This window comes from Columba livia, chromosome 14 (assembly GCF_036013475.1).
Source record: "Columba livia isolate bColLiv1 breed racing homer chromosome 14, bColLiv1.pat.W.v2, whole genome shotgun sequence".
Classification (NCBI taxonomy): domain Eukaryota; kingdom Metazoa; phylum Chordata; class Aves; order Columbiformes; family Columbidae; genus Columba; species Columba livia.
In genome coordinates, this window is record NC_088615.1 from 9,500,309 (window position 1) to 9,515,751 (window position 15,443).

Consider the following 15,443-nt stretch of genomic DNA (forward strand, 5'->3'; position numbering starts at 1 on the left):
CTCACCAAGTCTGGATGAGAGTTTGTACCAAGTGATGTTTTGGGCTTTAGTTAAAGCTCTGCTCACCACCTCTGCAGGACGAGCATCGCTGAGGCCCAAGTGCTCAGTCCAGGAGGGGAAGGTGGCTGGGAACCAGCGTGGGGGAGACTCATGGAGTGCCCCGCTACCCTGCAGAAAGCCAGTCTCTGCAGGGAAAAGTAAAAGTGTGTTTTGCTTTCAGTGTGTAGTAGTCACCTCTGACAAAATAGCAGGCAAAGGGAAAAGGAAGAGAAAGTGGTTGATGCTGCAGAACTGGGTTATTTACCCTTTCTTGAGCAGGTCCTTTATTTATTTCACATGTGGCAAGAATCAGCCCTTGGTTCTTCAGTTTTCTTTTCTCTTTCTACCTCATTCCCTTTGAATCCATCAGCTGGAGAGATTAGCAGTGTCACAGGAACCAGACCTTTCTGCTAAATCCCTTCCAGATGTCCAGAGCCACAAACATGTCAATCATTGACAAGAACCTAATGACAAGTTGCTCCCTGTTCGTTATTGATGGCTACTGTTTCTTGGCAGTGAAACTTCCTCCCGCCCTGCCCAGAAATCTCTGAAAGCAGGTTTTTTTGCAGGGAGGGTTTCTTCTTTCTTCCCCAAGAACTATCTGTTCCCATCTTCCTAATGGAGAGAGCCAGGAGCCGGGTGTGAAGGGGCTCTCTCAAGCACAGGATGCAATGGAATTTTCACTCCCAGCCTCCAAGCCAGGTCCTTTCCTTTCTGCTTGCCCAAAGACCTGTCACGGTTTTCTCAACCTGTTGCAGTACATCAAATTACACACCATACTTCTTTGAGTGCATTTTGATCAGTCTGTGATTGCTACATTGGATCTGCATGAAACCCCCAAGCTCATTACAAGCTGAGGAGGTATGTTTCCAGACTAAAAACATCCTCAGAAAAATCAATACTATCCATTGTGGACATTCCTGACGTTTCTATTTTCCCTTCCTTTCATCGCTGTCAATGGATAGAATTTAGAAAGTGCAGCTGGCCAGGAAAGGCTGTTTATTCCATGGAAAGTGCCAGTCTCCTCACTGGGATGAGCACACAGGATGGACTGATGCAACATCCTTTGCTGTGCTCCCAGCCGCACCACTGCAGGGAAATGAGATTCAGCAGCTCATCCCACCTTGGCACAGAGGCTGCGGTGAGATGCCAAACCAAAACTTATGCTGAAGTCTCTGGGAACTGCTCTTTTAATGTAACTGCTTATTAACATGACCTTGGTTGGGGAGATTTCTTCCTTTATCCTTTGAGTTATGAAAACCATTTAAAAACTTGATCCCTATGAAGGCTGGGCATTGTGTCAGCTTTAAGAAGCTGAAAATAGTGATGGGTTCTTTGCAGCGAGGAAAAAAAAAAAAACACACTTGGAGCCTGTCATTTGGATTTATGAATGTAAAGTCTGCTCTTTTGACATAATCTTCTTGATTTAAGCTTGTGGTTTCTGCACACAGTTTCCATTAAAATTAATGTAAGTCATCTGGGCAAATCTCTCCCACGTTGACAGGACAAAAAGTTTGACTACTGGAGCTTTGTTCCTCATTTATGGGCCCAACACTGACCTGCGCAGGACCCAGCCCACAGCCTGGGTTGGAACCTCCTGTCCCCACCCAGTGGGACCTGCAGTGATCAGGTATGATGCGCCAGATCTGGACACCCAAAGCACCAGGGAAGGTTAGCAGACACCTCTGGAAATGGTGTTCCTGAGATATTTTCTATATAAACAAGAAAGTCAGATCTTGCTCACCTCAAGATGCTGCAGAGCTGTTGTTGGTTGAGATGTTCTGCCTGGTGTGAAACCAGCTGCAGCATCAGCATTGCTCCTGCAGCAATGCACCATAAATGGGTGAAGCAGAATATAGAGCAACTCCGAAAAAAAATTCCAAACCAGGAGGTTTGGTTGCAAAACAAATATATGCTGTGAAAGAACATACAGATACCTCCTCAAATGCATTAGTGCCTCATTTTAAGTCAAACCCACCAGTTTTGCTGAGGATCATACACATCACATCCATTTGAGAAACATCTGGAGGCTGAATCCTTCCCAGATTCAGGTCATCCATGTGAGCCACCACAGCCAGCCCAGGAGGGTGTTGTTTGAGAACCAGTCCTCCAAATTTCCCCTGATAAAACCACTAGAAGATGCCGCTGTTCAACAGCAAGCCCACAAGTGCTGACTCGGCTCATCGCCTCTCACACAGTTCCCAGTGAAGATTTATTTCCTTTTTCTCCACTACAATCACATCCCTGACCTCAAAAAAGGACCACAAGCTATCTCCAAACAAAGACCTGTCTCTCCTTTCCAGCACAAATTGACAGACGCTTGCTGCATTCTCAGAAGTGGGGTGCTTTGTGTTTTCCCCAAGGAAATGTGGAAAACCCATCTCCCAAAGCCCTTTTTCTCCTTTTATCCCCCAGGAAGTGAGTTCATTTCTCCATCTCACCACCCCCAGCCCTGCCCCATTGGTTCCCATTGTCTTTTCCAAGTCCTGAGGGAAGATGCCTGGAAATTTTCTTCAAGCAAATGGATGTAAAGAAAATTGCACCAAAACCCTACAAAACTACAATCCCTCTGTGCTAATATAATATAACAGCACTTCTCCTTTCCCTTGAGCCTGCACATCCCAAGCCTGCATCCACCCAGTGCCTTCCAATTACTCCCTCCTGTGCACCTTCAGGCCCCCTCCTCCTCTTCCTCCATGTACTTCAGTGATGGAGAGCAAATATCTCAGAGATGAACCACAACTCAGTGTTCTCCTGAGGTGCAGACTGCAGTGGAAAAATCAAACGTAACCTTATTCCTCCCCATGAGGTACAAAATCATGCAACTTTTTCCAGTAAGTGATACAGCCGGTCCAGAAAACACAGGCATTGGCTCCGGTTTGGGGAGCAAGGTGGGATGGAAGGACAAGCAAATCAGAGTGAGAAACAAGATAGGTGACCCAGGGAGGAGATTTCCCTGCCAATGCTTTGCTTTCACACTTGTAACTGTGGTTATTCATTTTCCAGTAACTTTATACTGCTCTTAACCAAAATAGTCAGTGCAAAAAAGTGGCATTATGAACACTTGAGTGGTTACATGAAGTGTTTCTATCAGAGTGCCCATATGCAGGCACAGCCTGTCACCGGGAGCAGCAGCCCTGGCGGGGTCTGACCACAGCCCCCCAGATTCACACCACACTTCAGCACACACCCGGGATCAAAAACAGGGTAAATAACCTCCACCAAATAAATGTTTGGGATTCCTCAGTGATAGCAGCAGGAGCATGATGTGCCCATGTATGCGAATAAATGGATTAATTAAGAACTCCATTACATAATTGCTAGGTATTATTTTTTAAGAATGAGTAATTAAATACGAATATTTTTTTCCCAAAACATTAGAAAGCTGTAAGCAGCCTAAATGAAGACAGAGGGATGTGTGGCAGTACTGACTTTACTTTGAGCATAAGTCAAATGCCATTTAAGTTACTGAATATAAACTAAAAATTAGAAAAGGAAGCAGAGTCCATACCTACCATGGGCTATTTATTTCTTGTCGCTCTGACTTCCCCACTATCCTTCAGCTCTCTTGCCTTTGACATAGCACACACTGCACTATTGTTTCATAAAAGCCTTAGTTCAGCAAATGAGAAACATATTGCAGAGTCTGACATAATTGCAGGCCATGATTCATCTGCATCCCGGTCCATCCAGTAGACTCCTTGTTGCTGTTCAGGGCTGCTTCTCATTCCCGGTTGCTGGTGGAGCCATAGAGGGGACCTGAGGCTGCAGCTCTGGGTATTACATGTGGGAGGATGAAATCATCACAGCACGAACAACAAAGGGAGAGAAAGGGGAAAATATCATAACTGCTTCTTGCTGTGCAATGTATGGACTTATCCTATCACATCAAATTAGCATCTACAAGCATAGAGCCTGTGCTCTTTGCTATGAGCAGGTTCTCCAGACTATAAATTGCAGAGTAATATCAACACTAATGAACCAGCAGCACCACAAAACGGGTATGTGCCACTGATGCTCACCAACCCACGTGTATTGACAGTAGTGAATACCTGACCCAAGCGCTGTTTAAGACCCTTGGGCATCCTCACTGAGAAGTTTTCATTTTTTTACAGTTAGAATTTGACTTTCCCATTTTGTCTGTCCAGTGGGAAAAGTCTGGCACTAACATTAGTCCCTGATGCTATTGCCTCATGTTCTGCTTTGACTGTAAAAAGCAGAAAAGGAGGAAGAATAAGTCCTTCCTGCTTAAAGGGGGGGGAAAAAAGAGCAGACTGAGAAGCAAACTCAAAAGCATAGAAATTGTGCAATCTAGTCTGTAAGACACTCATCAAGAAAATCTCCTGTGGAGTCATTGCTCAGACTTCTCTTTAGCTGGGAAAAAACTTTTCTCTTTCCTCCAAGGGTTATCAGGTTTTTCAGAATAAAAAGCAAATGAAGGGCCTAACGTCAGGAATTTGAGCTTCTGCTGTGAAACGTGTAAGCTCTTAAATAATTAGAGACCTTCATTGGTATTACACTGACATAAATGATTCCACATCGTCCAAAGTTAATCTGTACTGCTGCTAAGTACCTTAGTCTTGGGTAACTGTAGGAATAAAGAAATATTGTGTATAAATCTCTCCATTATCTTATCATATACAAAAATAAAGTGCAGTTGGCTTTGAAGAAGATCAATGGAATTGCTGTTTCCTTCTTGTTTTATTATGCAAGTATGCCATGTAGGAATTTGGAAAACAAATGATTTGTGAAATGTAATAAAAACATTTGTTGGAGTAATAAGAAGGAATTTTGATCAGTGCTAGCATATTTTTTCATAAACATATATATACGCACACGTATGCATATATGTTTGCAACATGTTACCATAAATCATGTGAAAATGTAGAGCAGATGTTCTGTAGTAGCTGGGATTATCATGCCCGGGTTGTGTTTTCATGGGAAACCGACCCACAGAGGGCTCAGCAGAACGTGCCTCATGGATATAGTAATGGGGCTACGGGAAAAGAATATTTATACATGGGGCTAACACAGTTTTATTAAACATGAAAGGTGACTTGTCTCCTTAGTCTGCTTTTAGATGAGTCAGACTGCACATAGACAGTTTCATTAGAAAAATATTTTCCAGTAATTGGTCATTTGTAATGGTCTGCACATCCAGAGGACAGGTTTCCTCCGTTGTTTCCCCAGCCCAGGCACAGAGATACTGTGAGTTGAATCTCGGCTGCATTTGAAACACTGCTGGACCCAAATGATAAAAAGCCAGAACAGACTGAGTTAAAAATGACTGGTCAGAAAGAGGCTTACCAAAACTCCTGAGGTTTACACCTTTGTTTCTGGTGGGGAACTGCACATCAGGTGGAAACTGGTCCTATTTATCCAACTGTGCGCAAGCCAAGGGATTTGTGTATGTGCATCCCAAAAAGGCAGCCTGAGGGAAGAGCAAAATAACTTCTTCAGAATAAACTGCTTAAATTACGCTTGGTTGGCTGCCTGGATTTCTAAGGACAATGCAGTGACTGCTGCAGAGATGAATTGCTTTGCCATCTGTGTTTCTCTACAGCAGAGGTTATAGGGACTAAAATCATAATATAATATGTAAATTTGTAGCAATTTATAAGAAACTAAATATTAATGCAGCAAAATCCTCAGCAGCACCAAATGAAATATAGAAACAAATGTACCTTTAAGCAGCATCAGAGAGAATATGGCACAAAGCAATTTCAGAAACACCAAGATCTCCTGTATTTATTTTTTTTTCAGATTTTCCCATTATAGAATTAATATGAGCCATTGCAGCTCCCACATTTGAAAAGTGATCTAAACATCATAACTGGGCAGTTGTGAGGAACTGGGCACAAAGCAAAGGCAATGGAGAAGTCCTATATGAAACCTCATGTATAGAAAGGGGGTCCCGGCTGTGATGGGCAAGTGAAGAGATCACACACCCTCAGCCCCTCTGCATTCTGGTTATGCCCCTGGCAGCATTTCCACCAACTTTTTCCCCGTATTAGGGGATCTCCCCTCAGAGCATGTGAATTCAGGACTGCAAAAAGCACATTTCTGTGAGACAAAGGGGTAGACGGACACCCCACCACAGCAGCACCCATGGTGTAAGGAGAGACCATCTCGGCAAGGCCAGGCAGGACCACAAATGAGATGTAGGAGACTTTGCAACACCCCTGCAAATATTTTCCACAGCTCAGAGCAGACAGTGCTGAATGAAAAATTAGAAATTTCACATGTGTACATATTTATTTTTTTTTTAAAGAAAAAAACACACCAGTTTCTATGCTGTGCTTGCCAAGGGGCAGCTCTAACTCATCCCCTTGGCCATCTCTGTTGAATTTTCCCCTCTACAATTTGCTAAACAGCCGGATTTCCATGGTTACCAGGGCTCGCTACCGATACGCCTCAAACATACTGTACATTTTTGCTGAGGAGATGTAGACACAGAGTCATTCCTGCACAACTGCCCGGAGCAACAGGACACAGCTCAGCCCTGTGCTGGCCACTGCTGAGGCCACAAAGGTGATAGCAGGGACTAACCCAGGTGATGGGAGAGGTGATGCTTCATCCTTGCATCTCCTTGCTCTGGGGAAGAGATATCACATAGCCACCCCACGTGGCTGTAAACATTTGGCACAGCTGCAGAAACCCCTGAATCCTCTCTTCTGGCCTTGCCCCTTGAACATGCACCAATATCTCCAACTAAGGAACCACCATGGCTTGGCATGGCCAACTCCCAACATCCAAATCTTTTTGCCCGTTTTGTTTTTGGTATGTGTGCGCATAAGCACTCACACACATATTGTATCAGTGGTGGGTTTGTAGGTGGGAATTGCTATGTTAAATTCAGACTTTAAAAAAAAGCAATAATTAATTCACACCAAGAGATCACATATTTTCCTGCTTTTGATGTTTAATAAGCTAATTTCAATCAAGAGGTTGTATAATTTCCTGCTTATGAAGTCTAATGAGTAAATTGCATGGAAACCTCCATAAAGCACAGAACTCATTAATAAATGTATAGTCCCTTTGTCCAAGGCTTCCAACTTTAAATCAAATGCACAACAACCAGATGTTTTTCACATTACTGCATTTCAAGATTTTACTGGAAGTGATCTCATCATACATACTTAATGTAGGTGTCCAACTGTGCGTGTTATTCATATCACGAATCAGACCTTGCAGCTTTAGGACACTGTGTGGCAAACACAAGTATTGTTTAAAGTGGATAAAATTTATGCTAAACTTGCCACAGGGATATGAAGGAGACCAAATTGGATACAATATGCTGATTTTGATGAGTGTCAGAAGTGAGGAAATTATATCATTCAAATTTACTGTTAGGAAACACTGAGCCACTGTTTCTGGAAAAGATATTGAATTTAGCCAATCTAGTAAATCAAGGACCTTTCTGTTTTTCTTTGAAGTAGGAAATTAACTGCAAATGCAAAAGATTGAGACTGGTACAGAGACAGAGCTGAAACAAGACATACGTTTTTTCAAAATGAACAAAAACAAAGGCTCCCTTGCAGGGAGAGGTGGAATAATGTTTCAGTAGGAAAACATTGCTTCATCATTTTTGAAAAAAATATACACAGCTAAGTTATTAGTTGAACTTTTTTCATAGGAAGCCCAGCGAGCTGGAGTGAGGCTGCCTTCCCTGAAGGGATGGAGAGCACAGGATGCAGTTCAGTCGGTGCGTGTGCATGCCACGGCTTCAGCTATCTTGAGTCATTAGGGAAATACCCACTATGGACTCCAACATGCAAGTACTAATGAGCCACCTTTTAATTACCAGCAAGAGTTAGCTGAAGGTTATTCAGAACTGTTTAACACCAGAGCTGAGCAGTGGGCAGCCTTTTGCCAGAGGCAGAAGAGCTCTAAGAACCCCCTCCTCTTCCCTGCTTGTCTGAATAAGATTTTGAGTTTCCTCAAGATGGTAAGAAATCTCACAGGAAGGTTTCTCTAGGGCCTTCATACTCTTTTTGGTTCCTTCTGCCATTGGAAACACCATTGGAGCTCAAATCATGCAGAGCATCCCATGGGGCACTTGCTGAACCACTCACCCACCTCTCTGAACCAAGGGGCCATGGGAGGCAAGGAAGAAGGACAACAAGTGTTTAATTTGAGAAATGGGTGAAATTTTCACTTCCTACCCTCCCCATCAATTCAGCCCAACCTACTTTGATGCCATCTTCCTACAGAGATCAGGTTCCTTTCTATTGCTCTGCCACAGCTTTCTGAGACATCATCATCAGTAAAGGGAAGGCTCACAGCCTTTCTGCAAAGAAATGACCATCAAAAATGAAAATACTGCCACTTCCTATTGGGCCAGCTTTGGCTCACATCACAGGCAATGGGGAAGCAGGAGCAGTGACCAGTATCTGACTGGTTTGCTCTTTCAGAGATGTGGGAAGTTCACCCAATTTCTCAGCCCATTCATTGGGGAGGAAAGAAGGAAGCAGAAATGACTCATTTTTTTCCTTTCTACCAGGAGAACAGTGTCAAGGAGCTGTTGAATTTGTGCCTCTTGCAGACAGATCATCTAAGCAGGTTCAGTGGAAGTTGTCCAAGTCCTGGTGTAACAACAAGGATCATGTTGGCACATACAAACTCAAAGTGCCACATTTAAATGAGGGAATTATCTCCTTTTAGAGAAATAACAGGCTTTTCAAACACATTAGCAAGCCCTTTAGTGATGTTTAGAGACAGCTCAATATAAACAGATAAATCACACAGCCATGAGCACGTGGTCCCAGGCTGTACCCAGACCTTGACATGGCCTTAGGTGTCAGTGTGAGCAGCAGGTCTGAATGTGGGAGCTGAATTGCTCAGTGCAGTTCCAGCAGGAATTAGATCACTTTTTGGCCCTCATTAGCTTAATGCATAGTCTGGTAGAGCAGCCGAAGCAAGGAGGGCTCTGCCTGGGTGCAGCCATTGCTGAGGTCTTGGCTCTCTCTTCCTTTGCAAGAAGAATAAATTTGATGTGTGGCTCACAACACACTCACCGATATCTCAATAATCTTTGTAAGATCTATAGCTCGTTATGAAGAGAACATAGACTTGAATTAGGAGGCTAAATCCAATTAAGCTGCACTGAGTTGCAATGTTCCAAGTCTTAAAGAGACCGCAAAAGCCCAATCCCATTTGAGATGTACAGTTTACATGCTGGATGTTTGCAAAGAGCAGATTTTGCAAACCCTCAGACCATTTTTACAGCAGCCCTCATTATCCCCATGCCAATTTCTGTCAATCATTACTGGCACGATTAAATAAATAGATCTCCAAGCCACTGTAAAGAGGTGGGGAACCTTCTGGAGACTTGGCACCCGTGTGGCACTGCTCGTCTGTGGGTGAACTCAGCACAGAAGCCCCTGCTATGAAAATAACGAGGCCTCGATCAACTCAGCCTTCAGCACCAAGCCCTGGGCTGTCATCTACTGAAATTATCCTCTGCCCCTTTTCACCGGGTGCTGGCATACAAAGGCAGCAGTGTGTCTGGACAAGCTCCTGCCCAAGCTGGGGCAGAATGCCCACTGGCTTTTTGTAGGACCAGTGTGGTTTTGGGTTTTTTAAAATTTATTTATTTTAATTAAAAATAAAAGTGTTGAAAAAGAACTTACTGCTTGATCCCCGGCAATTCTCCAGTGCTGTTTGGCTGACTCTTGGTGGCAGAGAAATTATTCACAACTGTTTGATATAAGGATCATCTGAAGCCCAGGTGACACCTGAAGCCCATCCATCCTACAAAGGAGCACTTCATAATTGTAGTATCAAGTTCCTCCTGCCCAACAGTGAGTATTCTGTGGGCAGTTTTTAAAGCCTGTTATTCCAGGGGAGAAAACCTTGTGTCAGCCTGTATAGAAACTGGAAGGAACAGCCATTGAGCACTGAGATGGTGATTTAAAGGAGAGCTAATTTCACACCATATTTGCATTCTGAAAGCAAGAACATAAAGATTAAAATTTCCCAGCAAGTAATGCTCTCCTGTGGCCTCTGTGGTGCTGAGAACTCATAACTCAAAGAAAGAAATATCCTGCCTTTGCTACCAACACTGAGAACAACACACCCCAAAAAGCATTACAAAATGTTAACCACTCCAACACAATTTGATACATAAGGGCTCCATAAAAGCACATACAATTAAGTATAAAAGGACACTTACAAACCTCTCATCTGTTGCCTATTGGTAATCATTTCACATAGTTGGATATCAGAGAGCGTTTTTGAACAACCTATAATACTGCTATATTTATCTCTAAGATTAAGTAGATATTAGTTTTGATATGGGAAGCAAATAACTTCAGTTTTAAGACAGCAAAATGTCCTTCAATCTTTTTCCCTTTTAAAAACAGAATGAACAGAAGTAAGCAATAAAGACATCCTTTCCCTGGAAATCATCTGTGCAGACATAAAAAGTCACTGCACCCTCTGCCGGACACTGCCAGAGGAGTCCTTTAAACAAGCTTCATACATCATATGTTGTCCTGAACAAGATACATTATTTTTTTCCTGAAATTATCTTTTCAATTGAACAGAACAGGTGAAACCACGACATGGCTCAAAGCAGCTCTCATCCCAGTTAGATGACCAGTGGTGCAAACTGTGCTCTGGGTACCAGGAATGACAAATCTGGCATCAGCCACAACTGGGAGTGAATAGGCAGCTGACAAATGTGCATCAAGCAAACAGAGAAGATGTGTCCAGCACTTCTGGTCTGGGCACAGCTGGGTCAGAAACACCGAAGAGGGGTCAAGCACCAGGCAGCTGGAATGGCCCAGAGCATCCTCCCCCCTGCAGCAGAGTTTGGAGATCCACAGCTCCATGGGAGCTGAACTCATCCTACATCTCTTGGTGGGACATGATCTTCTTCTGAGGGGCAACAGGGCAAAACTGAGAGGCATCATCTACCTCCTGAGCTGGATAACCATGTCCTGAGATAAAGCGCTCTGGGTTTTCCACAGCAAAACATTAGTCCGTGAGGTTCTCCAGAGCCACAGGTCTTCCTTATTTCATAGTACAATGGACTAAATCAAAGCTGTGTGTTCAGAAAGGATCCTGCAGACAAGTAGGAATGTCTTATCAGAGCTACAGGAGAATGCAGACTATCTGCAGACATTTGGTTGTTTCTTACTAGAAAAAAAAAAAAGCTTCTCTAGTCTTCATTGCATCAAAGCAACACAGCCTAAGGAGGTTTTAATTAACATTTATGTGCCAATAGAAGGAAATGCATACCAGGAAAGACTGTTTTCTGAGAGAAGCCATACAGGAAAGTCATCAGCCACTCAAGAAATGAAATACAAGGGTAGGGAATGAACTGTGGATTTAATGACACAGGGAGGAGTTATTTACAAACCCTCTCTTAATGGTGCAGCATAGTTATCAAACCTGAAGTAGGTGTTCAGCAGGGGGGGCGATGCCACTGGAAGTGGCATTTAAGGTATCACAAAGCAGTTGTGACACCTCAAACGCATCAAGGGAGACCCTGGGTGTGCTCATGTCCCCAACTCTGAGGTTAGTTGCCCAGAAGAAATACTTGCTGCTGGATACTCATTGGCAGTGTTTAAATTAAATGGGATGATTTTTCTAGTTCAAACTAGAATTAATTTGGGTGACTTCAGCAGCCTGTTTGGCTTAAGTGTTTGTGGCTTAGAGTTAGGATGTCTTCTCAGAGCAGCCTGGGCTCATTTTCTGGCATGACAACATAACCACATCACTCTTCTCTCCATGACTCCCCCTCTCTCATGTCAAACACTCCGATCCATCTCAAGGCTCTTCACAGCTCATCCCCACACCAGCCATCTCCCACTGCTGTCAAGCCATCAGCACCCACCTCCCATTTGCCAGCACAGGTCGCCTCCACTGCCAACAGTGAACCCTCCAACCTGTCGCCTGCATGCAGGGGACCTCTTCTCCATCACCCAGTGACCCTCCTCAGGTGTTTCCTGGAGCTTTATTCCTCCTGTGAAAAAGCAGACTAAGCCCTTCACCCTTGGTGCTGGCCAGCATGGTGTCCTTGCTGCTTTCACCCTCCAACAGCTCCAGCTCATTAGACTGCTCACCCTGAGCACAGATCTCCTTCAGTGGGCTGTCACAAGGGACCAGAATGGGGTGATGGGGATCGTCAGCCATGACCACAGAGCAATAAATCCCCAAACACAGAAACAGGATAACAAATACCATGCAAACTTCTAGATCTGGCTTTTTTCTTTGCTGGGTGAGCAACAGTTTAATGATGCCATCCCATCATCACCAAGAGACTTGTGTTACAAACACATCCAAGCTTTTGAGCCAGCTGTGCTGCACAGCTGGATTTATGAGCCAAGAAGGGCCTTGGCCAAGGCACTGCTTATTGAAGCAGATCTTTGCTGCTTGCCTCCACTCTGGCAAAAGCAAGTATGTGCAATGGAAGTATAGGTATAACAGAAATTATATTTAGACAAATATCTGCATTTTAGCAGTAGCAGACTATTCTACTTTGAATGCCAGTGCAAGTCAGTCTTCTTTCTCTATGTCTGTACCCCAGGCCCAACCCTCTTTCATGCAAACTCTCTCCCTGCACAGGCTTGGACAGAGAGAAGGAGAGGCTTCACAATAACACAGATTTAAGCAAATGGTTTATTTTCCCCAAATCAGGATCGTAGACTTTAGGAGGGATTACTTGACCTAGACTCAGCAATTTCTTCCACCAACACTAAAAATACCCTTGAATGAGCAGTGGAAATATGATAGCTTAAACACTTAGCAGTACTTTAGGCTAGACAGTGGTTTATAATTATATGGTTTCCATTCAAAGACCTGCCAAGGGGCCATTTCCACACAGTCTTTATTTTAGTGAGGACTGGGCTCTGCCAGCCTGAAGTAAAGGGGGATAGACAGCATCTGCCTTCATCTATCAGCAAAACCAGCCTCAACTTCTGCACAACATTTTCTGCCTGTAGTTTTTTTAAAATCTAACAACACTTCCTCTTAAACTGTAAAAGAAAATCTACTGAACATGAAAGAGTAACAATCATCACAAGAGCTGTATCACTCAGATTTATAGTCATCTTTACATGTTTTCTCAGTATATTGCAGTTCTCTGTGCTGCAAGTGCCAAGGTACAGAGAAGTTTGTGGGCTGATCTGGGAGGCTGGGGTACCTGGACAAGGGAGATTCAGGATCCTGGCACCACAAGACCTGCTTAAGCATTCATCCACAGCCCTGGATGGTGGGAGGTGCAGGAGCATGTAGATGCACAATGATGGAAAAGTAAAGCAACTTTTCCATTTCTGCCCACAAACCTCCATTAATAGCTGCCACCAGGTCAGCATTTCGTGTCAGGTGGATGAGCCCAGCTGTGCTAAGACGAGCTCTTATTCAATAGGTTTTTTGGAAGGAAAAAAAGAAAATCCCCAAATACTCCAAAATCCAGTAACAGGACAAGAACAAAGACAAGGCCATTGATGGAGAACAGGCAGAGAGACACTGTTACCATTACACAAGGGGCATCTCAGGGCTGATGCACCACAGAGGAGAGGAAGGGATATGGAGCTGTGGAGCTCGTCCCATCACACCCCACCATGCTGACGGGGACCCAGGACCTAAAGAAATGTCTTTCTGCAAGAGCCAGCAGGCAGCTGTGCACAGTAAACTGGGGGGGTTAAAGTTAACAACACACTAAAGTAAATACTGAGTGCAAAGCCTCACAAACCACACCTCGCCTGGGTTTGCAGGAGCATCTGGTGGGACAACTGAGAGGCAGCTCTGCAGCAGCTGGGGATGTGCTGGAGAGACAAGTGTGTTCTCCTGATTGCACACATCTTCAGTTGCTCACGTTAACTAATAAAAAACCACTATGCGTTTCTATAGATTGAAGCAAGGCTTTTTGAGGAACCACAAAACCCTTCTTTTCCCCAGGCTGAATGTTTCTAAACTATTTCCCATGAAACTCTGCAATAAAGTCTCTCTCTAAATTACACTAATTTGTTAAATTGGGTTTCATTACCATCCTTTCCCTCAGTGCCCATTACACCAGCTGGATGCTGCATTTCAGGAATCCATTACACGCTAACAACAAAAATGTTTCCTCCTAAAAATAAATTAAAAGCAAGATTTAAAAAAAGACTTTTTGTGATAAACTATTTCCTATTTCTTTAAAGGTCCAAGATGTTATCAGAGAAGCGAAGGCAGATGAAACGCCTACTTTTGGACAGTGTGCTCTCTAGAATGCCCTGTTCTCCCAATTAATTTCTTTTATAAGCATAACTAACAGAAGCAATAAGTTGTTATCCACATAGACAGTTTTTTGACTAATTCGGGTCTTCTTTTACACATTTGGCAGTCTCTAGGAAACTTGGGTGACACAACCCAGCACAGCAGGGGAATGTGTGTTCACTCGTATTTTGCCACCATCAAAAAAGAGAAGAACAATAAGACGTTGGTAACAGAGATCTGCAGTACCATGCCCTGGGGCTCACTTCCTTCAATTTCATGTTAGAAATTAAACTAGAATCTTGCAAAACCTGAATATTTCCAAAACCTGACATTTAGGTAACCAAACTGCCCTCTCATCCCCCCTGCAATCTACCCATACTCAGGGATTTCACTCTATTTTATTCTGAAGGTCTTTAAAGCATATTTAGGCGATTCAGGTTGTACTGAGTGATGAACAGAAGAAAATGAGAAAGCTGGGTAATTCCAGTAAAGCAAAAACCAGAGCAGGCTGAGCATCATTGTACCTGCATTAGCAAAATCCTATAAATTTGAGGGGTGAGAGGGAGCAACAAAGAACATTTCTATCATTAGTTACTTAGGCTGAGATTTCTCAGCCCTTAGAGCATTGCCAATAAACTCAGTCATGCCTTGGTACTTGGTAAAACAGAAAGGAAACTATTAAAGATATTTGCATCCCTTCCATAACAGGAGAAAAAATCCTCCGTTACATTGCTAAGTGACAGGCTGAGTCAAACACTTCCTCTTTAATGAAAACTTTATTAGATCTCAGCATGGTTACAATTTTGAAAATTGCTTTTAGTGAGTTTGATGAGTTTTGGAGCTAGAATTTAATGTCATTGTCTTTTAAATTTAATCTTATTCAAATTACATTTAATTTGATTGCACTGTGGTGCTTACTCGCAATATGATTAGTTTCCATTTTGCTACTTATTCACCCTTTTGCAAGCAAAACACCCACCTCCCTCAGTGTTATCCCCAAATGCTGCACCGTGGGTATCCATAAACCACAGAATGTCCTGCAAAGCTGCAGTTTTTGCACCTTACTTCTGTTTCTCAGTGGCTTCCAGCACCATGCAGGGTGAAGAAAAGCCCCATCCTGCCTCACTTACCTCCCACAGGATTTCCCCATCTCATCCCCAACAAAATAGACTTTCTTCACCTGCATCACCCAGGCTCTG

The 15,443-nt window shown here is 43.4% G+C and overlaps 1 long non-coding RNA gene across 1 annotated transcript; it reads right to left on the bottom strand.

Moving 5' to 3' along the window:
• Nucleotides 1-3,071: 3,071 nt before the first annotated feature.
• LOC110359433 (uncharacterized) lies at nucleotides 3,072-15,443 on the bottom strand. The gene is made up of 3 exons (XR_002414622.2): nucleotides 15,375-15,443; nucleotides 5,347-5,470; nucleotides 3,072-3,812 (listed from the first exon to the last, which is right to left on the bottom strand). It is a non-coding gene; the product is annotated as an uncharacterized LOC110359433 (long non-coding RNA).